Here is a 27,542-nt window from a genome sequence, read left to right as displayed (position 1 = left end):
ATAAGAAAAATGTTGATGTAACCCGGCGGCCTGCTGCCTCAGTCTCCCACTCCCGGGTTGGACAGCAGTGGAGGAGACCAGTTTAGGCCAGTCCTATGGGCAGTGGAAGGATGCCCAAGAAGGAGCTAACTAAGTCGGTGCCATTTCAGCACTAAATTCTATTCCTTATTTGAAAAAGGGGGGAGCAGGTAAAAACTAAAATGGTTGGAATGTGATAGAGGAAGCAGTTAAATCAAACTTTTGCCTGGGAAAGTTAAATCTTCAGATAAGCTGTAACTTCTGAAGTATCCAATCTATGGAAAAACAGGAAGAGCTTGCATGCTAGGCTTAGGGGTATAAATTGTGTCATTTTTCTTTGTTCGTGGCACCAGCCATATCTGGCTCTGCACCCCTTCTTGCAAGATTGAGAATAAATTATTTTCTTCTCCACAATCTGGTGAGCCTTAATTCTTCCAGAAGATTTCTTTCCAACGAAATAAAGGTAATTAGTGGCTCTATTGACAAATTTCAGTAAGTAAAGGAAAGTCCATAAAAACTATGGAGAGATCTTTGCTGGGTTATGATTTTTAAAAAAATTAAGTAATTGTGTAATGTGTTTTAAAACCTGGTAGTCAGTATGCATGTGTTTTTTAAAACCTGGTAGTCAGTTATGCTTTTAAATTAATAATTTTCATAACTTAAAGAAAAGAAGTTTTTAGCTTCCTGTAAGGGAAAAAGAGAACATTCCTTGCATAAACTATTATGGTTTCAATTTTATTTAACTTGAGTGTAATCTCCCATAGTTAATTTATAAACTGAATTAACATTATGTACGAAATCTTTAGAGAAATGAAAATTGTAAGTTCACATTGGTGAAATTAGGCTAAAGGAAAAAGATTGTAGATATGCTCTCTTAAATAAAGAGTAAATGTCTTTCATTGGTAATTGTAATTTAGTAAGTTTATTTAAACATGAGGTGTCTAGTCAATGCGGTTATAGTCAATTATAAAGAGTTTGTAAAACATCTTCCAAACTGAAAATGTTTAAATAGTTCTAGTTGTAGAAGTCATTGTTAACTAAAGAAACTTAGATTGGTATTGGTAGCAGAAATAACTTCATGATAATAAACCTGTCTGAAGGCCACTGCAAAATACACATTTAAGTAAATGGTAATAAAAAGTTGTCTTGATTCTATTGGAAATATTCTGTTTTCATTCTAACAATGAAAAATAATATTTTTCCTCTATTACTAAAGTAAAGTTCCTACTGTTATCTTCATAGTAAAATTGTGTAAGTAAATAGTCATTTGATATATGTATTGCGTTAAGTTGTTTAAAATATATATAAAACAAGGAATAAACTTTAACATTGTCAAACTCTTGTGCATTCGAACCAGGCCTTGTATACATTACAGGTGGCCTCTCCATGTGAGTTATTGGCTAAGCTGGTCACTGACCCCTCAATTAAAAATATGTGCTATATCAGTCTCTGGTTCTGCTCCTGGAGTTGATGGAAACTATATTGCAGTTTCAAGCTCCTGCAGCCAATAATGACTCGGTACAGCCAAGTGTACAATGGATATCGCCTCCAGACTGGCACTGTTCCATGGTGCCAGAGAGCACTATGCACCAGGCTAGTAGAATACTGGAAAATCTCTGGAATACTGGAAGGATGCTGCAACTTGCTCACTGCATTGAAGAACATGCTAAGTGGAGCCATGATACCAGGAGACTGTAAGTAAAACTTAAACACAATTGGCATTATGGCCTGCTCTCATGGAGAGATAACATGTAAAGTATTACAAACCTGAAACTCAAAACTAATAATGGCAACTCTGAATCCTTATGCATTAAGTAATACATTAGTTAGTATTAAGTGCTGTACTTTTATCCTGTACTAAATATATGCCTAATAATTGTAATGTTATCTTTTCTATTTTGGATCAAGTGCAGAAGTATATTAGACATGTTAAATTCCTGGTAAAATCATTTTCTAAACAGTTAATAACATGTCTATAGAATAAGGTGGCAGTCTCAGCCAGTCTCAGTCAGCTTCCATATTGCTGTACTCTGCTGTGTAGCAAAAGTGAGGCTTGCTTGCTGATGGTGAGTCACCTATTGAACAAGTCAAAATTGCTAGAAATTGTACAATGAAAACCAAGGTGTAAAAATCTTTATTCTGTAGTTCTGATCACTCCCACAGGTGAAAACTAAGAGTATTTCCAAATTAGTGTTCTAATCCTGAGTGAAGCCAGTTGCCCAAGGAGTACCAGTTCACCAGGAGCATCTGACAGAGTGAATGAGTGTCAATCATTGAACAGCTTGGAATGTGTCTTCAGACAAAGCTAAGTGTCTGTTGCAATTTCTCTCTAAAGATGGATAACTTAAAAAAGAATATATATGCTGTTCCCACCAGCTTTTAAGGAATGCCATCTTTATAGGCACCTAACCTTGTCTACCTCTGTAATCCAATGTGTCTTCTTTTAAAAACAGGTATTCCAAAATTTTAATTAAGTTTGTTTCTTTCAGAGTGAACATCTTATTAACTATATGAAAACTTCATCCAACTTCGTACAGAATGCCAGATCCATCTTCCTCCAGTTAGAATAAATTAAAGAGTTTTACACCTTATTAGGCAATGACTACAGCCCATGGCCAGCAGGAAGCAGTTACAGAAAAGAGATCGTCTCCCTTCAGCACCCCTTTTAAATTAAAGGTGTAAACACTTTAAGAGTAAAATAAAAGTAATAGATGGATCTGGAACCTGACTGGAAATCCACGTGAGTGCCAGTGGCAGCAGAATAACTGCGGGAGGCCCCTGCCCAAGATTCTGCTGTCCAGAATGTAAAGTTCTAAACTTCTAAAAACGGTCCTGGATGCTGTACTAAAGACTGATAAATAATCAGTCAAGACAACAAACAGCCATCCACCTCATAGCTCCAACAATAATTATGCCAAAGCTTAGCAAGTAAACTTTGACAAAAGGGGGGAATGATGTGGGCTATGGGTGGAGGGCTCTTTGTCTCTTCAGAGATAACTAAGTTGTTTGACTTGTGGGTGTGGAACGGTGGGGGGCTGCAGTCCTGCCCTTGGGGACTGGCAGCGGCTCCAGTCCCAGGAAATGTTTAACAATGCGGGGGCTATACACTTTAAGTATTTAGGGGAAATGCAAAAACCAAATGTGCTAAAGGCTTATCTAGAATGTCTGGAGTCCATGCTAAAAGCTTACCTAAGATGTGGAAGATATATGCTAATTGAAGCCTATTGAGAACTGAAACAAAGGGACCATTTGGCCTTTCCTCTCTGTATAAAAGACGTTTGAAAATCTTGTTCAGGGCTCGGGATTCAAACTGAAAGCTCCCGAGTCCGGCGGCCGTCAATAAACCATTTTTCCTTCTCAAAATCATTGCTGAGTCCTGGCCTCTCTATACTCAAATAATTGAACTTCTCTTAAATTCCACAACAATATTACCTAGCAGCAGTGTATGTAGAGAATGGTACTAGCATAAAGATAGACATCTAGACCAGTGGAATCAAATTGATTGCTCAGAAACCCTCATGTTTATGGTCAAGTGATTTTTTACAAGGTTGTGAATACCATCCAACTGGGACAGAGCTGTCTATTCTACAAATGGTGTTGGGATATCTGAATATGCACAAAGAGAGAAAAGGACCCCTCTCTGACACCTTATATAAAAATTAACTCAAGATGGATCAAAAACCTAAATATAAAAGCTAGAACCATAAAGATCCTCTCATAAAATGTGGGAAAACTTCTTCAAGACCTGGCCCAGTGGTTAGGGCATCCATCTACCACATGGGAGGTCCATGGTTCAAACCCCAGGCCTCCTTGACCCATGTGGAGCTGGCCCATGTGCAGTGCTGATGTGTGCAAGGAGTGCCCTGCCATGCAGGGATGTCCCCGCATAGGGGATCCCCACATGCAAGGAGTGTGCCCCGAAAGGAGAGCCACCCAGAGCAAAAGAAGGTGCAGCCTGCCCAGGAATGGTGCCACACACATGTAGAACTGGCACAACAAGATGACTCAACAAAAAAAGAAACACAGATTCCCGTGTTGCTGACAACAACAGAAGCGGACAAAGAAGATACAGCAAACAGACACAGAGAAGAGACAACTAGGGTTGGGGGGGGTGGGAAGGGGAGAGAAATAAAGTAAAATAAATAAATAAATAAATAAATAAATAAATCTTTTAAAAAATGACTTGTTTATAGGTGGTTTCATAACCTTACACCTAAAGCATGAGCAAGGGGAAAAAAAGAAGGGTAAATGGGACCTCTTCAAACTTAACTATTTTGTGATTCAAAAGATTTTGTCAAGAAGGTGAAAATGGATAAATGGGACCTCTTCAAACTTAAATCTTTTGTGATTCAAATGACTTTGACAAGAAGATGAAAAATCAGCCTACTCAATGGAGGAAAATATTTGGAAAACACCACATACCTGATAAGGGTTTGATTTCCATGCTATGTAAAGAGGTCAGACAGCTTAGCAGTAAAAGGGCAAGCAATCCAATTTTGAAATAGGCAAAAGACTTAAATATTTATTCAAAGAAGAAGAATGTTAAATATCACTAATACTTTGGGAAATGTAAATAAAAACTGCAATAAGATGCCACCTCACACCTAATAGAATGGCCATATTTAAAACCAGAAAACTACACATGCTGGAAAGGATGTACATAAATAGGTACACTCCTTCACTGTTTGTAGGAATGTACAATTGTGCAACCTCTGTGGAAGACAGTTTGGCAATTCCTTAGGAAGCTAAATATAGAACTGCCATACTGGCAAGCGCTGTTCTAGGAATATATCCAGAAGAACTGAAAACATGGGTGCAAGCCGACATATGCACACTGATGTTGATTCTGGCATTATTCACAATTGTCAAAAGGTGGAAACAGCACAAATGCCTAAAAACCAATGAATAGATTTTAAAAATATAGTATATGGATATGATGAAACACTATGTTGCTGTAAGAAGAATGAAATTGTGACACATATATAAGTATGAATGAACTGTGAGGACATTATGCTGAGTTAAATATGCCAGACACAAAAGAGCAAATTCTGTATGGTATAACTAATATGAACTAAATAAGAAGAATAAACATGTGGAGTTAAAACTTACCTTATAGGGTGCGAGGAGATAGAATGAATGCTGAAAAGGGGTATTGATGCTTAATGTATACAGAATTTTAATTCTACGTACCTCAAGCAAACATTCAATTAAAATAGCTGATTTATAAACGGGATTGTGGCTGAAAGTAGTAGTTTAGGTAAGTAAATGTCAATTGAAAGAAAGCTATAGAATATTGTAGGGACTGAATAACAATCAACTCAGTGGTGGATGAGGTGGTTAACCACTCCGAGGTGGTTAATAGTACAAATGTAAGAATAATCTTCTAAGAACTGGAACAAATGTACATCACTATTACAAGGTGGTAAGAATATCATGATGCATGGGAAAAATACAATTCATGTACCTTATGACTATAGGTAAAGCAGTATTGTGATACTATTGCATCATTGTCAAAGGTACTATATCAACTATAAGTGTCAATAATAGGATGGTATGGGATTTTTTTCTTTTGGTCTAAGGAAAATGTTAAAAAATATACTGAGGAATTGTGGGAAGATGGCATCAGACGAAGCTGGTCGTGTTCAACTGTCTCACTGAAACAATGGTGAAAGAGCCAAAACCTATCTGAAGGAACTGCTTTGGGGGTCAGCACACCAGGACAGAGCTGCACAACTCCCAGGAGTGTGAGGGACAAAGAGACAACCCAAAACAACAAGCATAAATTACCGAAACTAATGGCAACCAGGAAGGTCCCCTATCCCCCACCCCCAACATATTAAGCTGGGGTAAAACTCCTGAGAAGGGAACAGATATCTTCCTCCCTGTAAGCTGTTACAAGGGAAAAGGGAGGGGAGTAATGGGGCTTTTCTTCAGTGAATTCAACCAGAAGAGCCTGCTATGAATTTTGGCTCAGACCCAAAAAAACACAAGAAAATTGATATTTTCTTTCCAAGGAAAGGGGTGCCAATGAGTGCAGTCTCCTGGCCTGTCTGGAAATTGCATGGATAAAACTGCTTTTAGGGCTCTTTGTATCTTAGCTCCTGGAAGAAAATCTGCATGCCATTAATGAGTCCCTGGCCCAATTTTGAAAATTTAAGCTAGGCAATTTTAAAAAAACTTAGAATAAGTTGAACCAAATATCAAAGAAGTGCTGTGAAAAAATATATAGGCAAGGGAGAAAAATTGGCCATCAGGTTAAATTCACCAACATATTCATATGCCTAGCCATCAGCAAAAAATTATAAGACATACTAGGAAACAGGAAGAGATGGCTCAGCCAAAGAACAAGCCAAATTTCCTGAGGAGATAGAGTTTAAGAAAATTAGTAATACTCAACTCTCTTAAATCATTTCAAAGAACTGTGAAGTGCACAATAACATTATCATAATATTATCAGTATCGCAGCAGGAGAAAAGAGGTAGAATATTTGAGGAAATAATGTTCAAAAACTTCCCAACCCCTTACTCTAGAGCTAACCTTTAAACTCATCGCTATATTCCATTTTACTAGTAAGGGACCCTGACATTATATTGGGATTCACTTTACAGGAAGTTTTGGATCACAGAGTGGTTCAACAATGGCGGCGGAGGAATATTGGTATGGGATGTTATTGACAGGCTATATATGGTTGACAGGGAGTTATACAGGGTATATGTCCAGGGTGCATGGTAATGTTTGGATATACTCATAGTGGAAACAATTAAAAACAACAGCTGGGGGGGTACTGGGTTACTGGCCGGGGGGCTCTGTCGTGGTCCCTAGGGGAGCAGCGGCAGTCCCCCAGGTGCAACGGTAAGAACCAGGAAGGAATGAGGGTCCAACAGTGGGCTCCTGATACTAATGACTATGCTTGTGAGCCTATACACCTGCAATAAGAACAAGGCCTAGAGCAGCATTGTGCCTGGGAGTTTCCTCCTGACAGCCTTCATGTTACTCAAATGTGGCCAGTCTCAAAGCCAAACTCAGCATGTAGATGCAGTGCATTCCCCCCAGCGTGGGACATGACACCCGGGGATGAGCCTCCCTGGCACCGAGGGATCACTACTAAATACCAGCTGAAGATGCAACTAGAAAATGACCTTGAATTAAAAGTTCAATGCAGATCAGCAGAATATCCCTCTCTACATATAATAACATGACTTTAAAATGCTGTTTGACCTAATGTAAGGGGAAAATGGAAAGGAGAAATGAGTTTATATGGCTACGAGTCTCTGAAAAAGAGTCTGGATGTTGTCAGAAGGATTGCCCTTATGCACAGCTGAGCAGAGTCTCAGAGTAGATACAACCCCAAGTATTGATTCTTTTGAGGGCTAAAGAGACCCATGGGTTCTATGGTCATGGCAGATGGGGTTCACTGCCATGTCAGATGGCCCTTCTTTGGAGCTGGTGTTTCTGTGTGATGGAACTGGACTCGGATAGGATCTCTTTTCACAAGACTTGCATGCTACTTTACTGGAATTGTAGTTGGGGTTGGGGTTTAAGATATATTTAGGGGATTGGAGTCTCTGGACTGACAATATGATAGCCACGCCCTGAACCTCAACAGACTTCAAATCCTACACTCTGATTTATTGGACTTACCCCACTCAGCTAACATGGAGCTGAAGAAGGTCAATCACCACACCATGGAGACTAGAGTGCCTACAACTGAAAGCAGGAGGATTGCATCCAGTATCCATGTGGAATCTAAGCCCCCTCTTGACGTAGATGTGCAATGGACACAACCAATCCAATGTCCACAGAGAAAATGTGGCATTGATGTGGGAAGGGTGGCCATGGTGGCTGCTGGGTGCAGGGAATGGGAGGAAGAGATGAGATGGGGAGGCGTTTTTGGGACTTGGAGTTGTCCTGGATGGTGCTTCACGGACAACTACGGGACATTGTAGATCCCTCAGGGCCCACTGGATGGAACGTGGGAGAGTGTGGGCTATGATGTGGACCATTGACTATGGGGTGCAGCGATTCCCAGAGATGTACTTACCAGATGCAATGGATGTGTCATGATGATGGGACAGAGTGTTGCTGTGGGGGGAGTGGGGGGTGGGGGCGGTGGGGTTGAATGGAACTTCATATTTTTTGAATGTAATATTTTTTAAAAAATGAATAAAAAAAGAAACTTCCCAACTCTTATGAAAGACATAAACATCACTATCCAAGAAAGACACCACATCCCATGCAGAATAAAACTGAATTGAAGGACCATGAGACATCTACTTTTCAGATTGACAAATATCAGAGATAAAGAGAGGATTCTGAAAGCAGCAAGAGAAATGCAAAGCATCACATATGAGTGAACCTTGGTAAGATAAAGTGCTAACCTCTCATCAGAAACCATGGAGAAGAGAAGAAAGTGATATGATGTATTTAATGTACTGAAAGAGAAAAACTGCCAGCCAAGAATTCTGTATCTAGTAAAACTGTCCTTCAAAAATAAGGGTGAGTTCAAAGCCTTCACAGACAACAAAAACTGATAGAATATGTTACCAAAGATCAGAATTCCAAGAGATACTAAAGGGAATGCTGCAACCTGAAAGGGAAAAAAAAGGGCGAGCAACTTGGAAAAGAGTGTAGAAATGAAGATTATTAAGAAGGGTAAATTAAGGATATGATATGACAACAGAGAGCCAAAGGACAAAATCGATGAGCTAAATAATGCCTTTAGAATAATAACATTGAATATTAATGATTTGATCTCCCCAGTCAAAAGATGTAGACTGGTAGAATGGATAAAAAAATATGAGCCATCTATATACTGTCTACAAGAGGCTCACATCAGATGTAAGGACACATCATGGTAAAAATGAAAGGTTGAAAAAAGATATTCCATGTAAATAGAAACCAAAAAGAGCTGGAGTAGTGATACTAGTATCAGACAAAATAGATTTTAAAGGCAAAACAGTTGGATGAAGAAGATCATTATATATTAATAAAACTGGCAATTCATCAAGAAGAAATAAATATACTGAATATTTATGCACCTAACATGAGTACTCCAAATACATGAGGCACACACTAGCAAACTGAAGGGAGAAATAGATATCTTTACAATAACAGTTGGAGACTTCATCACTCTACTATTAGTATTGGATAGAACATCAGGACAGAGAATGAATAAACATAGAGTTTGAATAATGTGATAAATGAACTAGACATAACAAACATATATAAAGCATTGCACCACAAAACTGTAGTATATACATTCTTTTTAAGTGTTCATGGATCCTTCTCCAAGATAGACCATATGTTGGGTCACAAGACAAGTCTCAATAAATTTTAAAAGATTGAAATTATACAAAACACTTTCTCTGATCATAACAAAATGAAACTGGAAATCAATTGTGGATGGAAAAAGGGAAATTCATAAATATATGGAAATTAAATGACACAATTAGTGCATCGAAGAAGAAATTCCAAGAAAATTCAGCAAATATCTTGAGATGGATGAAAATGAGAACACAACTTATCAAAACTTGTTGGGACACTGCAAAGGCAGTGCTGAGAGGGAAATTTATAGCCCTCAGTGCTTGTATTAAAAAAGAGCAAACAGCTAAAATTCAAGATCTGACTCAACACCTTGAGGATCTAGAAAAAGAACAGCAAACTAATCCAAACAAAACCAATGGAAAGAAATAGTTTAGATCAGAGCAGAAATAAGTGAAATTGAGAACAAAAAATAAATAAAATCAACAAAATCAAAAATTGGTTCTTTGAGAAAATCAACAAAATCCACAAACCCTTAGCTAGACTGACCAAAAAAAATAGAAAAGATGCAAATAAATAATATTAGAATTCAGGAGGGGGCATTACCATTGACTCTGCAGAAATAAGAGAGATCATAAGAGGATACTGTGAACAGCTCTAAGTCAAAAATCTAGACAATGAAGAGGAGATGGGCAAATTCCAAGAAACATGAGCCACCTCATTAACCCTAGAAGAAATAGAAGACCTCATCAAACCAATCAAAAGTGAAGAGATTGAAACAGTCATTCAAAAACCTCCCAAAGTAGAAAATTCCAGGACCAGATGGCTTCCCAGGTGAATTCTACCAATCATTCAAAGATGATCAAATGCCAAACTTTCTCACGCTCTTCCAAAAAATTGAACAGGATAAAATGCTACCAAACTCATTCTATGAAACCAACATCACCCTAATACCAAAACCAGATAAAGATACTATGAAAAGGGAAGTGGACTTGGCCCAATGGATAGGGTATCCACCTACCACATGGGAGGTCTATGGTTCAAACCCTGGGCCTCTTTGACCCTTGTGGGGCTGGCCCATGTGCAGCACATGTGCAGCACATGTGCTGATGTGCACAAGGAGTGCCGTGCCACGCGGGTGTCGCCCACATAGGGGAGCCCCATGCGCAAGGAGTGCATCCCGTAAGGAGAACCACCCAGTGTGAAAAAATGTGCAGCCTGCCCAAGGATGGCATTGCACACACGGAGAGCTAAAACAACAAGATGACGCAACAAAAAGAAACACAGATTCCTGGTGCCGCTGATAAGGATGGAAGTGGTCACAGAAAAACACACAGTGAATGGACACAGAGAGCAGACAACTGGGGAGGGGGAAGGGGAAAGAAATAAATTTTAAAAATAAATCTTGAAAAAAAAAGATACTATGAAAAAAGAAAATTACATACCATATCTGTAATGAATATAGATGCAAAAATCCTCAACAAAATACTTGGAAATTGAATCCAAAAACACAGTAAAAGAATTACATACCATGATCAGGTGGGTTTTAACCCAGATATGCAAGTGTGATTCAGCATAAGAAATGATGCTCTTGATTGATGCAGAAAAGGCATTTGATGAAAGAGAGCACCACTTCTCGAATAAACACTCTAAAAATTAGGTCTAGAAGGAAGCATGCTCACTATGGTAAAGTGCATATATGAAAACCCTTTTACTCAATGGTAGAAGACTGAAAGCTTTCCCGCTGAGAGGAAGAAAATGACAAGTATACACAATGTTACTGTTATTCAGTATTGTGATAAAAGTTCTAGCAAGAGAAATAAGGCTAGAAAAATAAATAAAAGGCACCCAAATAGGAGAGGAAGAAGTAAAACTTTCACTATTTGCTGATGACATAATTCTTTATCTAGAAAATACTGAAAAATCCACAACACTTCTAGAATTAATAGACATGTTCAGCAAAGTGGTTGGGTACAAGATTAATACACAAAAATCAATAGCATTTTTATATGATTCTGATGTGCAATCTGAGGAGGAAATCAGAATTAAAAATCCATTTATAATAGTGACTGAAACAATCAAATATTTAGGAATCAACTTAACCAAGGACATTAAGGACCTTTATTCAGAGAACTAATAAACATTGCTAAAAGAAACTGAAGAAGACTTAAATAAATGGAAGGGCATTCCATGTTCTTGGATTGGAAGACTAAATATCATTAAGATATCACTTGTAGCCAAACTGATTTACAGTTTCTACACAACATCAATAAAAATCCCAATAGCCTTTTTTTTTTTTGCAGAAACTGAAAAGCCAATAAACAAACTTATTTGGAAGGGTTAGGTGCCCTGAAAAGCCAAAAATGTCTTTAAAAAGAAGAACAAAATTGGAAGACTCTCACTTCCTGACTTTAAAGCATATTAATTACCTACAGTGGTAAAACAGCATGGTACTTGCCTAACGACAGATTGACCAGTGGGACCGAATCAAGAACTCAGAAACTGACCCTAACATTTACAGTCAAGTGATTTCTGACAAGGCTGTTAATCCCACCAAGATGGGCCAGAACAGTCTATTTAACAAATGGTGCTGGGAGAAATGGGTAACCATATCCAAAAGAATGAAAGAAGACTCCTATCTCACATCTTACATGTAAATTAACTCTAAATGGATCAAGGACCTAAATATAAAAGCAACCATAAAACTCCTTGAAGAAAATGTAGTAAAATACCTTCAAGATTTTGTGGTAGGAAGGAGATTCTTAAATCTTATATCCAAAACGGAAGCAACAAAAGAAAAACTAGACAATTGGGACCTCCTCAAAATTCAACACTTTTGCACTTCAAAGGACTTTGTCAAGTGGGCAAAAAGGCATCTGACTCAATGGGAGAAAATATTTGGCAATCACATATCCAGTAAGGGTTTAATATCCATGATATATAAAGAAATCATACAAATCAACAATAAAATACAAACTACCCAATTAAAAAACGCACCAAAGACTTGAAAAGACAAACATTGAAAGAATACAAACAGTGAAGACACACATGAAAAAATGTTGAACTTCCCTGGTGATTAGGGAAATGTAAATCAAACCTACAATGAGATATCAATTCACACTTATTACACTGGCCACTATTAAAAAGTCAGAAATCTGTAAGTGTTGAAGAGGATGTAGAGAGAGAGAGGAATGCTTATTCCCTGTTGATGGAAATGTAGAATGATACAGCCACTGAGGAGGACTGTTTGACTGTTTCTAAGGAAGTTGAATATAGACTTGAATGAGGCCAAGCAATACCATTCCTAGGTATATACCTAGAGGAGCTGAGAGCAGTGACACGATTAGACATCTGCACACCAATATTCATAGCATTGTTAATCACAATAGCCAAATGTTGGAAATAACCCAGGTGTCCATCAGCTGATGATTTATAAACAAATTGTGGTATATACACATGATGCAATATTATGCAGCAGTAAGAAGTAATGAAGTCGTTAAGTATAGCATATGACAACATGGATGAACCTGGAGGACATTACGTTGAGTGAAGCAATCCAGACACAAAGGGACAAAACTGTATGATTGCCCTATTAAGAACTAGATACAATTTCTTCCATTGCTAGAGGCACAATAGTTCTATAGTAGAATACCAGTAAGTCCACTCTAATCCAATTTTTACTTCTCCATCCTGTGGATCCTGCAATGGTGATGTCCACTCCACCTCTACATCAAGAGGGGGCTTAGATCCCACATGGCTGATGGATGTGATTCTCCTGCTTGCAGTTGTAGGCACTCTCGGTTCCCTGGTGTGGTGGTTCCCTGGTGTAGTGGTTGATCATCTTCACCTCCCTGTTAGTAGACCTTGGTAAGTCCAATGAGCAGGAGAGTAGGTCTTGCAACTTTGCTGGGGCTCAGGGCCCAGCTGGCACATGACCAGGGGTATATACCAACCCCAGCACCAACCACAGGTTCAGTAAAAGTGACAGAAGAGGCATGTGTAGAAAGGTCACATCTGAGTCCAACTCCATGGATTAGAGTGGACTTACTGGTATTCGACTATAGAACTATTGTGCTTCTAGCAATGGAAGAAATTGTATCATTGATGTGGAGACAGTGGTCACAATAGTTGCTGAGGGCAGGGAGAGGGAAGAAGACATGTGATGTGGGGGCATTTTCAGGACTTGGAGTTGTTCTAAATGATATTGCAGGGACAGATGATGGACATTATATATCCTGCCATAACCCACTGAATGAACTGGGGAAGAGTGTGAACTACAATGTAAACTATAGCCATATGGTACAGCAGTGCTCCAAAATGTATTCACCCAATGCAATGATTGTGCCACAATGATGAACGAGGTTGATAATGTGGGAGGAGTTGGGGGATTGGGGTGTGGGGTATATAGGAACCTCTTATATTTTTTAATGTAACACTTTTTGTGATCTATATATCTTCAGAAAAAATAAAAAACTTTTTAAAATAAATTTTAAAAAACTAAATAGATTATGTGAATTCATGGAATTAATAATTTGAATATAGGTCACCAGAAAATAGAATGAGGGTCGAGAATGGTCATCTGATGTTTAATCTGTGCAGGTGGAGGAATAAAATATGGATTAGAGTGGGCTTACTGATATTCTACTATAGAAATATTGTGACCAGTAATGGAAGAAATTGTAGCATGGATTGGAGAAAGTGGCCATGGTAGTCGCTGAGGGCAGGGAGAGGGAAGGAGAAATGTGATGTGGGGACTTTTACAGTACTTAGAGTTGTCCTAAATGATATTGCATGGACAGATGCTGGAATTTATATATCCTGCCATAATCCACTGAATGTACTAGGGGAGAGTGTAAACTACAATGTAAGCTATTATCCATGTGGTGCAGCAGTGCTCCCAAATGTATTCGCCAAATACAATGAATGTGCCGCAATGATGAAAGAAGTTGTTCTCTTGGGAGGAGTGGGGTGTGGGGAGGGTGAGCAGTATATGGGACCCTCTTATATTTTTTAATGTAACATTTTTTGTGATCTTTGCATCTTCAAAAAATACAATTAAAAAATGTTGGAGGTGGGGGGTGGCGAGTCAGGAATATGGGAACATCTTATGTTTTTTAATATAACGTTTAGTATGATCTATTAACTTTTTAAAAAGATAATTAAGAAAGAAAATAAAATTTGAAAATAAAGAGGTTGTTTGTAAATCTTGGTAACAAATGTAAATGGTGAGAGGACATCATGGTGTTTGTGACTAGCAGAGCTTTGATATGGGTATGAAAGTGGTTGAAAGGGAACACCTAAGGACATTTATATTAGTAGAAGGAAAACTAAAAAATGTCACATGATACTCTATAACATAGTGAAACCTCATGTAAAATATGAATATGGGTGATACTGCATATATAAGACAGTTTTTATAAAATATCAATACAAATAACCTAGAAAGAAGGAAACAGAACAGCAGCTATGTACAGTAGGGGGGCATGGAGAGATTGAGAGGTGAATAATTGTATTTGGTTGATTATTTTTTAGTATTATTATTACTGGAATTATGAAAATGCTGTAAAAATGAGTCAAGTGATGGTTATGAAACTGTACAATTATACTGAATACCACTGATTGTACACTTTGGATGCTTTATTAATATTATCATTTTAAATTTATGCTTTATTAATATTATCAATATATTTATTATTACCGTTTTTTTAAAAAAGGGCTCAGAAGTAAGCCTGAAAAAAATTTCCAATGACCAACACTGGAACAATTAGTACAATAAAATAAATATTAATAATAATACCCTTAGATTGTAACCCATAGAATAAAATAAATATCCCTGCATTCATATTTTTAAAAAACAAGCAAATAATTTATTCTGAACATGGGTGGGGTCCCTGTCTTGGCCTGAGAAAATGTCTTAATTCCAGACCTTGGCTTCCGGGTTCTGCCTTTGAAGTCATTTCTCCTTCAATCTCTCCCTTTTCTGTTCCTTTTAGTGCAATCTGGCGGTGAATTTATTCATACAGATCCTCACAAAAAGTATGTTGGTTACACTTGCAGGAAACAGGTCCAAGCCATTTGACAGTAAGACTTTCCACAAATCCTTCCTGGATAATAGCATTTCCAGTCCTGACTTACACTGAAAAGACTTGCTGGTTCAGTTAAATTTGGCTCTTATTCCCTGGGGACTCATTTTTGGGAAGCTCAAAATTTCTGAAACCATCAATTTCTGGTTTCTTTGTGCTAAAGAGTTCAGTTTTCAGATCATCCCTTTACTTTTGCATTTTACTATAAACTACTGTGAGAATCCAGGCAACAATTTCCCCATTTAGTTTAGAAATCTCAACTAATTGTCCAAGCCCATCACTTTCAAATTCTGCCTTCCATCCAACATTAGGAGTCAATTTTGCCAAAAATCTCTGCCACTGTAAAGCAAGGATTGCCTTCTTTCCAGTTTGCAGTGACAGTCATCATTTCTGTCTAAGTTTTCATCAGAAGTATCTTTAGCATCTGTATTTTTATCAACAGTCTCTTTAAAGCAATCTAGTCCTTTTCTATCAAGCATCTCAATTCTTAAAAATTTTCCTGTCATCATTTTATAAAATGGTTTCAACATTTTTGGTGTTTGTATAGCAGTATGCACCCCAAGTCTCCTAGTACCAAATTCTATTTAAGTTTGCTATAAGCTGCTGGGAACATTATACCAGAAATGGGTTGGCTATTATAATGGGAATTATTAAGTTAAAAGCTTTCAGTTCTGAAGCTGTGAAAGTGTCCAAATAAAGGCGTCATCGGGAGACTGGCTCCCAGCAATCCTAGAGTCCTTTTTCACATGGCAAGGCACATGGAGGCATCTGCTCAAACTGTGGCTTCCTTTCTCCTGAATTCCTCTCTGAGCTCCTGTCCCTTCTCTCTTTCTCTGTGGCCTTTTCTCTGTGGGTCTGCAGCTTTTTAGTTCTCTGTTTGTAAAGGACTTCTGTAAAAGCATTAAGACACACCTTGAGTCAGGCCCTACTGAAGTGATCTAATCAAAAGGTCCCATCTACAATAATTTACACTAACAGGAATGGATTAGCTTTAAGAAAATGATCTTCTGGGGTCCACCCAGCTTCAAACTGCCACAGGAATATTCCCTCCTCTTCAATTTTTTTGAAAAGCTTAAGTAGGATTGGTGTTATTTCTTCTTAGAATGTTTGGTTAAATTCTGCCTGGGCTTTTCTTTGTTAGAAAAATTTTTATTACCGATTCAGTCTCTTTACTAGTTAATTGTATGTTGAGTTCTGAACTTCTTGAGTGAGTGAAGGTAGTTTGTGTGGTTCTAGAAATTTGTTGATTTCATCTAGATTATCTAATTTGTTGGCATTCAGTGGTTCACAGTATTATTCTTACAGTCCTCTTTATTCCTGTTGGGTCAGTAGCAATGTCCCCATTTTCATTTCTGATTTTAGGTATTTGTCTCCTCTCTTTTTTCTTCATCAGTCTAGCTAAAGGTTTAACAATTTTATTTATCTTTTCAAATAACCAACTTTTGGGTTTTGATGCTATTGTTTTTTATTCTGTTTCATTTATCACTTCTCTAATCTTTGATATATCCTTCCTTATACTGGTTTTGGGTTTAGTTTTTTCATTTTCTAGATCCTCGAGATTTGAGATCAGTTCTCTGACTCGAGATTGTTTTTTATGTAAGCATTTAGAGCTATAAATTTCCCTCTCAAAATGTCCTTCACTGCATCCTCTAACTTTTGATAAGTTGTATTTTCATTTGCATTTGCATCAAGATATTTCCTAAATTCCTGAATGTTTTTAAATTTGACCTACTGTTGCTTAAGAGTAATTTTTAAAATTTCCATATATTTATAAAGTATCCATTTTCCCTCAGTTATTTATTTCTAGCTTCATTCCATGTGGTCAGAGAAGACACATTATATGATTTCAATATTTTTAACTTATTGAGACTTCTTCTGTGACCCAACATATGGTCTGTCTTGGAGAATAATCCATGTGCACTAGAGAAGAATGCATTCTGCTACAATTTGGTGTGGTGTTCTAAATATGCCTGTCCGATCTAGCTTGTACAGAGTATTATTCAGCTCTTCTATTTCATTATTGATCTTATGTCTAGACATTCTTTCCATTATTGAAAGTGCTGTGTTGGTATCTCCTATGATTAATGTAGAACTGACTATTTTTCCCTCAAATCTCAATATCTGCTTCCTGTACCTTGGTGCTCTGCTGTTAGGTGCATATATATTTATAGCAGTTTTGTCTTCTTATTGAAATAACCACTTTTCCAGTATGCAATGACATTGTTTTTCCTTCACAACAGTTTTTGGCTTAAAGTCTATTTGATCTGATATTATTATGTCTAGCATAGCAATCTTTTGTTAATATTTGCTTGGCATATTTTTCCCATCCTTTCATTTTCCACTTACTTATGTCTAAAAATTTATTGTGAGTCTATTATAAACAGCATATAGTTGGGTTATGCTTTTTTTTAAATCCATTCTTCCAATGTCTGACTTTTTACTGGAGAGTTTAATCCATTTACATTTATAGCTACTACTGATCATATAGGTCTTTCTTCTGCCATTTTGCTATTTCTCCTTTTTAAGTCTTATACTTTTTTGTCCCTCATTTCTATTAATGCCTACTTTTATATTTAGTTGATTTTTTTGTGTGTTGTACCAAATTTAATGCTTTCTCATTTCTGTCTGGCTATATTTCCATCTATTTTCTTTGTGGTTAACATGGGGTTAAAATTTAGCTTTGAAAATATATATAAAAATCATATTTGCTTTGACACCAAATTAACTTCAATGGCATTCACTTATACTTTTCCTATATACTTCTTCACTCCCTACCATATTTTGTACTTATTACCACTTATAACTTTGTACATTTTATGTCCAAAAACAGATTTATCATGACTTTTATGCATTTGCATTTTAGCACCTGTAGGAAGTAAGAAATGGAGTTACATTCCAAACAATATACTGCAATAATACTGGCATTTATAATTACCCAAGTGGTTAACTTTATTATCACTCTTTATTTTTATGCCAATTTGAACCACTGTCTCATGTCCTTTCCTTTCAGCAACAGAAATCCCTTTAGCATTGCTTGTAGGTCATGTCTGTTGGTAATAAACTTCCTCAGGTTTTGTTCATTTGTGATTGTATTAATCTCTCCCTTATTTTCGAAAGAAAGTCTTGCTGAACACAATATTCTTGACTGGCAGCTATGTTCTTTCAGCACTTTAAATATTTCCACCCACTACTTTCTTGCTTCCATGGTTGCTGATGAGAAATCAGCAGGATATCTAATTGGGATTCACTTGTACATAACATGTTGCTTTTCTCTTGTGCTTTCAGAAATCTCTTGTTGTCCTTTGCATTTGATAGTGTGATCAATTTATAACAGTGTGGGGGGGGGACGGACTTGGCCCAGTGGTTAGGACATCCATCTACCACATGGGAGGTCCGCGGTTCAACCCCGGGCCTCCTTGACCCATGTGGAGCTGGCCCATATGCAGTGCTGATGCATGCAAGGAGTGCCCTGCCACGCAGGGGTGTCCCCCACGTAGGGGAGCCCCATGTGCAAGGAGTGCACCCCGGAAGAAGAACCACCCAGCGCGAAACAAAGTGCAGCCTGCCCAGGAATGGTGCCGCACACATGGAGAGCTGACACAATAAGATGACGCAACCAAAAGAAACACAGTTTCCCATGCCGCTGACAACAACAGAAGCAGACAAAGAAGATGCAGCAAATAGACACAGAGAACAGACAACTGGGGTGGGGGGGAAGGGGAGAGAAATAAATAAATAAATCTTTTTAAAAAATGTATAACAGTGTGTATTTTCCTTCATGTTTATCCTGTTCGTGTTTTCTAGAATTTTTGTATGTGCATATTCATGTCTTTTGTTATGTTTGGGTAGTTCTGTCATTTCTTGGACTATTCCTTCTTCCCCGTTCTCTTTTTCTTCTCTTATATTACCAATATAATGCATATATTGATGTGCTTGGTGTTGTTCCTTAGCTGTCTTAGGCTATTTTAACATTTAATATTTCTTTTTTCTTTCCTTTCCTCAGCCTGACTCATTTCAAGTGTCTTGTCTTCAAGTTCACTTATTCTTTTTTCTGCCAACTCCATTCTGTTCTTGAAACCCTCATGGGTATTTTTCATTTCACTTATTGTGTTCTTCAAGTCTAGTACTTCTTTTTGGTTCCCTTTTGAAAATTTTATGCCTTCTGAAACTCTCATATTGTTCATTCATTGTTTTCCTGATGATCACAGTTCTTTCTCTGTATTTTCCTTCATCATCTTGAGCATTCTAAGATCATTTTTATTTGTTTAGTAGGTGTACATTCTCATCTTCATTGTTTTTTACTAGATTTTTATCTTCTTCATTTGGATGGTTCATCATTTCTTGTACTTTTTTATTCATACCATACATTTTAATATTTGAAAGTGTTAACTCTGAGATTTATTCCTTGAGATGTCTGTTTTATGGTTTTGTAACCAACTGATTATAAGACAGATTTCCTGAGTTTCAGTCCCCCTAGCAGGAAGATCTGTCCAAGATGAATGCAGTGTGCAGAAATTTCCCTGATTTTGTGGGCTTCTGTCTTGTACTGGGCTTTCACTTTTTAGTTATTTGGAGTTCCCTCTTTACAGTTTCTTCCCAGGGACAAACTTCCTTATTCCAGGTGTTGGAAAACTGCAGTCCTTTTTCCCAGAATATCCGTCTCTATAGTTTTTACACTTCTTTCATTGTCTCATACTGCTTTTGCCTGGAGGGCAGATTCTGGAAGTAGGACACATCAGAGAAAACTCCTAGTTCAGTGTATCCTGGCCAAAATGACCAGGGACCCACAAAGGGAATGCAGACTGAATACAGTATGCCCTGGGAACAGGATCAGGAAGGGCACCAAGAGCTTCTATGATGTCTCCCCAAAGCTGAGCTTTCCTGGCCTGCCCAGCAAATGCAGCATTTCAGCTAACTGTCCTGCCATCCCTGTGAAAGTGCACCATCTTTAAATCTTCACTGTCACTGCCCCTGTCTGTGACAAGTTGAAACAATGGCTGCCACTGCCTTTGATCAGATGGGTTGAAACAATTTTTTTCACCACCTTTGTCCAGGTGGATTGAAACAATGGCTGTTGCCCCTCTCCAGGGTAGGTTGAAGCAATGGCTGCCCTCAGAGCTAGGCCCCCAGCAAACTGAATTTGCTAATCAAAAGCTGTGATCAGAGATTGGATCAGCTGTGTCCACCCCTGGTCTTGGTGAATAGGATTTTTGTTATCCCTTCTTGTCACCAGTGAGCTCGCCAGTATCTAGACACTCTAGTAGGCTGCCGTATGTTTGGAGTATGGGCACTCGTAACTGCCACACTGAGAGAGCAGTTTTCTGTTATTTATAGTAATGTATCAACCTCTTCCCCCTACTCTTCCCTGGATGTTATATCATGTTCTTCTGGCCTCTGTAGTTCCAAAATGGGTTTTTCAGTCAGTTCCTACCTATATAGTAGTTGTTATATTCCTCTCCTCCATTTCTGAAAGAAAGTTTTGTGGGATATAAAATTCTTGTTGGAAATTGTTTTCCTTCCACAATATGAATATTTCCTACCACTGCCTTCTTGCCTCTGTGACTTCTGATAGGAAATCAGGACTTAATCCTTTTGGGATTCCCTTGTAACAACATTCCTTTTCTTTTGCAGCTTTCAGAACTCTCTTCTTGTCCTTGGAATTTTATAATTTTATTGCTATTTGTCTGGGTGTGGTTTTCTTTGAGTTTATCCTCTTACAGTTTCTTTACCTTCTTGAATATGTGTATTCATGTCTTTCATTAAATCTGGGAAAATTTTTGCCATTATTTCTTTTATTATTCCTTTTGCACCTTTTTCTCTTTCTTCTCTTGGAATTTCTGTAATGCATATATTTTTACACTTGTTGTTGTCTCACATTTGTCTTAAGTTCTGTTCATTCTTCTTTATTCTTTTTTCTTTCTGCTTCTCAGCCTGAATTGTTTCCATGTTCTTGTCTTTGAGATCACTAATTCTTCTACCAGCTCCAAACAGCTGTTTAGGGAATTTTTCATTTCTCTTATTGTGTTCTTCAACTCAAGTATTTTTCTGAAGAGATTCCCATATCTTTCATTTATTTTTCCCCTCATATTCTTTAGTTCTTTTGTTCTTTTTTATCTCCTTATGAATATTGAGGATCTTTGTTTTAAAGTCTCCATCCAGTAAGTCCAAAGTCATGTCCTCTTCATTATTGGTTCCTGGATATTTACCTTGTTCCTTTAGGTGGGCCATCATTTCCTTTTCATTTTTTGTCTTGTAATCTTTTTAATATTTTAAAGTGTTTACTCTGGGATTTTAACACTGAGCTCTCTGTTCCTCAAGTTTGTGTCCAGATGGTGATATGACAGAGATTTTCATGAATGCCAGGAGCTAATTAATACAAACAAACCAAGGCAAAAATCACCTTTTATGCTCTTTGCAAATTAGCTCTGCTTTGACTGGTGGTCTGTTTTTTGAAATTAATCACCCGCTCAAATAGATTGACTCAAGGAAAATGAGAAGTGCAGGGTTTTCTCTGTCTTATCTGAATCTATGTGGAGCTAAAGCTGGGTAGGCTGCTGCTTCTCCTGGGTCTTTCCTTGCTAGAGGTCACAGAAATTCCCCATTTACAATCCACAGGAATTTGACTGAATGCCCCCTCTACTCTCTTTGGAACCTCTTTGGAACGGAACTCTTCCCCATCCTGTGTGCTCTTTGGAGTGATTCAATAATTCCTTTTCCCTAGGACACGTCAACTTAGTTCTTCCTAACACTGTACCAGCTCTCTGTGAATCCCTTCTCTGCCCTCAAGAGAAACTCTGGGAGTGCAAGCCCAAGACAAGTTCGCTTACTCAGTCTCTCAGACTTCTACCTGATAGATTGGCACTGATATACATGCATCCTAGTATGCACACAACTATGACAGTGCTCACTCCAGAAAGGGGTCAGTGTCCCATAATAACAGTGCAAGCTGGCTTCCCCTGCATTGTGAAGGGGGTGGGATGGGGACCAGCAAAGCATCCAGGGGCTTCTTCCATGACTTTTGAAGTAGTGTTTTTCTCATTCAGGAATTGCATGGTTAATGTAGCCCTTTAACTGTTCTCTGTAGTTTTGAGGAAGGTTATTGTCATTAAGATTCCTTGCCACCTTTTCCCAAAGAGGGTTGGAACAATGGCTGCCCTCAGGACTGTTCCCCAGAAATCTCAAGTAGCTGATAAAATGTAGACACATGCAATCAGACCACACAACCCTGGAGTTTGGAGGACTAGGTCATTGTGTCCCACCCTGGTACCAGCAAGCTGTCTTGGGGAGGACCTGGAGCTCCAGTCCCACTACTCCCTGCCAAGAGGCTGGGTATGAGGGATAGAAATTGCTTCAGGGAGAGTGAAATTCATCGACAGTTACCGCAGTTTACCAGCCACTTCCACAGTCTCTTCCCTGGATGCCTCACAGTGTGCCACTAGATTCTAGAGTTTCAGTGTAATTCGTTCAGACAGATCCTTCCAGTTCCGTAGTTGTTTGGTAGAGGGAATGATTCTGGAGCATCCTACTCAGCCTTCTTCCCCAATCCAATATCCTTGAATTTTAATATGATTATTTCTAGATAATTCTCACCTACTTGTTTTTGAGTAGATACCAAAGACAAATTCCTTTAATATAAGTAACTAAATATTTAGATCTACTATATATTTTTACTAGACATATAGATTTCAATCTCACATACATGTAGCAAATACATTTGTATAAAATAGCTCATTCAAAATTATTTCTTATGATTAACTGCTTAAAATTGCATGCTATAATAGTTCAAATAATCCCTTTCTCATTCTCTACTGTACAGTCTGAGTTTCACGTTGTCAGATGCCTTTTAAAATTAATTTTGGCTCATATGTAATGAAGCTATCCCTTTTTTGTTTCTTTTCTGTCTGCCCAAATTACTAAATCATCCTTGAAATTATCTTTAGACTGCTGTTGAAATTTTTTGTTTTTTCTATGTTAAAAATATCAGTGAACAGTAAATGCTCTACAGAGTCATGCTGAATAATTATTTGGCCTTTTTTAAAATAACACTCAGGACCCTATACACTGAATTTTATTTTGTAGTTTGATTTGTCATCTAACAATATAAGAGGCATGAGTCTAAATCAAGACTTTTGATGTATTCAAGTTCTGTATTTCTATATGTTTGCCAATGTAGAATGCACTTGGATGCCTTTGGTTATGTAAGACTTCAATTATTTTGTTTCTCAAATACCAAGTTATTTTTAATTCCTTTCATCATATTACTTACAGGAATAACTTTATCAATTCTGGAGCTCATATATATTATTTTAGTAATTGTAGGTGCAGAATACACTTAGTCTCTAGTACAGCAAATATTTACTGTTTTAGTTTGCTAAGCTGACAGAATGCAATATACAAGAAATGGGTTTGCTTTTAAAATAGAGATTTATTACCTTTGAAATTTACATATCTGAGATCATGAAAATGTCCACATCAAACTTCATCAGATGATACTTCTTCCTGAAAACTGACTGTTGGCAATCCTGGATTCCTCTGTTTTGTGCCAAGGCACATGACAAGACACATGGTGGCATCTGCTGGTCTCCCTTCTCCTTTAAGTTTTATTGCATCAGCTTATGGCTTCCTCTGGCTTTCTCTTTATATGTCACTCCATATTCATCCTGTTTCTATATGACTACAGTAAAAGGATTAAGACCCATCCTAGGTCAGGCCTTATTGAAGTAATCTAATCAAAGAGCCCTTAACTGAAATGACCTTTTCAAAAGGTCCCATTTACAATAGAGCCACACCCACAGGAATAGATTAGCTCTAAGGACTTGATTTTTCTGAGGTCCATCAAAAGCTCAAACCACCACATCTACCATTCCTTTTCTAAAATATTCTCTTGAATGCCTCTTCTAATGAATGATCTTACAATTTGTCACTTTATCAAATTACTAAAAAATGCTCATTGAGATTAAATTTCATTGCTATATAAATGTAATTAAATTGTAATAATTTAACACCTTTTCATGTTTTGGTCTTCCCAGCCAGGATCAGGTCGTGTGTTTACTACCATTTTTCAAGCTCATTTTTTTCATGTAAGGCCTTAAAATTCTTGCAAAGTACATTTCAAGGTGTTTTATATTATTTGTGTCTGGTGACTATTCAGAATACAGTTGCCATTTTTGTTGTTATGGATTTTTTGGTAGTCCCTCCATCATTTCCTTTATTAACAGAAATTTCTGTGCTGTCTTTCACATAACATCTCCTTTAATTTTAAATATATAGTTTAAATTTGAGAATAAGTACAAAATCCTCAGTAAGAGATGTCACTTGCTTATTTCAATTTTTAAAAAATTTATTGGAGTATATCACTCATACATAAACATACACAGACAGTGAGTGTATAGTAATAGTTTTGAACTTACAAATCAAACATATAAAACATCATACAGAACTCTCATACCTCACAATACCACCAATAACTTGCATTGTTGTTAAACCCTTTTAACTAGTGATTAAAGAGCATTGTGCAAATATTACTACTAACCAAAGTATTTTCCCCCAACCAACTCTATAATTATTATCTTTATATCATTCATATATGAACATACATAAACAATAAGTATGTAGTAAAAGTTGAGAACTTACAAAACAAACATGCATAACATCATGCAGGGATCCCATACATCAATCCTCCAGAACCACCTTGCATTGTTGTGAGATGTTTGTTACAAATTATGAAAGAATATTGTTAAAATCTTACTACTAATTATAGTCCTTATCATACATTTGATGTATTTCTCCCCTAACCCAACCTATTATTTTCTAAATAAAATTTTTATCACAGAACTTGTAAACTTATAAGATAATCATGCACATGTGCAAAATTCCTGAACAGCACCCCTCTATCAACACACCACACTGTGGTGGAATATTTCTTACACATAAGATAATATCATCTGATTGTTACCACGTCCGTAGTATACATTTGGCACACATTTTCATACTGCCCCATTATCTACACAGTAAATCTTTAGCATAGATGCAAGAATATTATATTATTACTGCTAACCACAGTCTGTAGGTACTCTAGTTTTCTTTTTCCCATGCTTATTCACATTCTCACCACCCTGCAATTGTGATGTAAATTTGCTCTACCTAACAAAGGACATGCTTGCATCTGTACCATCAGTCACGATTCTCATGCACCTCTTGGTTTATTGTGCTATTCAGTTCCTAGATTATTCTCTAGCATTGTCAGTTGGCAATTACATAACTAGACTACCACTTTCAGCCACATCCCCATTTATAAACTAGCTGTTACTCACTATGTGTTACCACTCACTCTATATATTTCCACACTTTTACAGTAAAGCTAATTAAAACTTCTACATACATTAAACACCAATAATCCTTCTCAGTCCTCCTCTTATCTCCTTTAAGAAGCTACCACCTACCACCAGGTTTTGAAGATATTTTCCTACTAGATGCTTTATGGTTCTTGCTTTTATTTTTAGGTTTTTGATCCATTTTGAGTTAATTTTTGGATAAGGTGTGAGATAGGGATCCTCTTTCATTCTTTTGGCTGTGGATATCCCATTCTTTCAGCACCATTTGTTGAATGGACTGTTCTGCCCAAGCTGTGTGGGTTTGAGAGGCTAGTCAAAAATCACTTGAACATACATGTGAGGGTCTGCTTCTGAGCCATCAGTTTGGTTCCATTGGAAAAGTGTCTGTATTTATGTCAGTACCATGCTGTTTTTACCACTGTAGCCAGGTAATATGATTTAAAGTCTGGAGATGAGAGTTCATTTTTCCTTTTTCAGAGGTTTCTGGCTATTCATGACCCCTAACACTTCCAAATAAATTTGACAATCGTGGTTTCAATTTGAAAAAATGTGGGTGGAATTTTTATCAAGATTGCATTGAATCTGTATATCAATTTGAGTAGAATTGACATTTAAATGATATTTAGTCTTCCAATCCATGAGCAAGGAATATTCTTCCAGTAATTTAGGACTTCTTAATTTTCTTTTAACACTGAGTTGAAGTTTTCTGAATACAAGTATTTTGCATCATTGGTTAAGTTTATTCCTGACTATTTGAGTTTCATCTGTCATATTTTATTTTCACCATTCTTTTGACACTTTTAGTTACTTTTATTAATATAACTTTCATTTCTAGATTCTCTTCCAGGCCTCTTACTCCTGTCTTTTTATTCAGGCTCTAGCACACCCATTAGTATTTCCTAAAAATCTGGTCTCTTCATTAGAAATTCTCCCAGTTTCTGTTTATCTGTGAATACTCTAAACTCGCCCTCATTGTTGAAAGATGATCTTGCCAGATATAAGAATCTTGGCTGGAAATTTTTCTCTGTAGTATCTTAAATATATCATAACACTGTCTTCTTGCCTCTATGGCTTCTGGTGAAACATCAGCACTTATTCTTATTGGGTATCCCTTATATATTATGCACTGCTTTTCTCTTCCTGCTCTCAGAATTCTCTCTTTGTCTATGGCATTTCCTATTGTGATTAGTATCTGTCTCAGAGTTGGTCTATTCAGATATTTTTCAGATTGGAATATGCTGTGTTTCCTGGACATGGGATCTGTATCCTTCAAAAGGGTTGGGAAACGTTCTACCATTATTTCTTCAAATATTCCTTCTGCCTCCTTTCCCATCTCTTCTCCTTCTGGGACACCTATTACATGTATGTTTGCATGTCTTTTGCTGTCATTTATTTCCCTGAAACCTTGTTCAATTTTTCCTATTATTTTCTTCATCTGTTCTTTTGTATGTTCACTTTCAGAAGCCATTTCTTCAAGCTCAGCAATCCTTTCTTCTGCCTCCTCAAATCTGCTATTATATGATTTCAATGTTTTTTTTAGTTTCATTTATTGCATCTTTCATTCCCATAAGATCTGCTATTTTTCTATGTATGCTTTCAAATTCTTCTTTGTGCTCATCCAATGTCTTCTTAATATCCTTAATCTCTTTAGCCATCTCATTGAATTTATTAAGGAGATTTCTTTGAACATTTATAATTAGTTGTCTCAACTCCTTTGTGTCTTCTGGAGACTTATCTTGTTTCTTTAACTGGGCCATAGCTTCCTGTTAAATGGTGTGGACTGTAATTTTTTGTTGGTTTCTTGGCATCTGGCTTACTAGAGTATTTATTCTGGATGTAGTTTTTT

At 37.2% G+C, this 27,542-nt stretch overlaps 1 pseudogene; it reads left to right on the top strand.

Annotated features, from left to right (window-relative positions):
- The window catches only part of LOC101442783 (U3 small nucleolar RNA-associated protein 18 homolog pseudogene), a 129,011-nt pseudogene that overhangs the window by 27,433 nt on the left and 74,036 nt on the right, over window positions 1-27,542 (top strand).

Source organism: Dasypus novemcinctus, chromosome X (genome assembly GCF_030445035.2).
Source record: "Dasypus novemcinctus isolate mDasNov1 chromosome X, mDasNov1.1.hap2, whole genome shotgun sequence".
Taxonomy (NCBI): Eukaryota; Metazoa; Chordata; class Mammalia; order Cingulata; family Dasypodidae; genus Dasypus; species Dasypus novemcinctus.
Note: the sequence above shows the minus strand (reverse complement) of the source record. Positions and strands in the feature narration are given on the sequence as shown.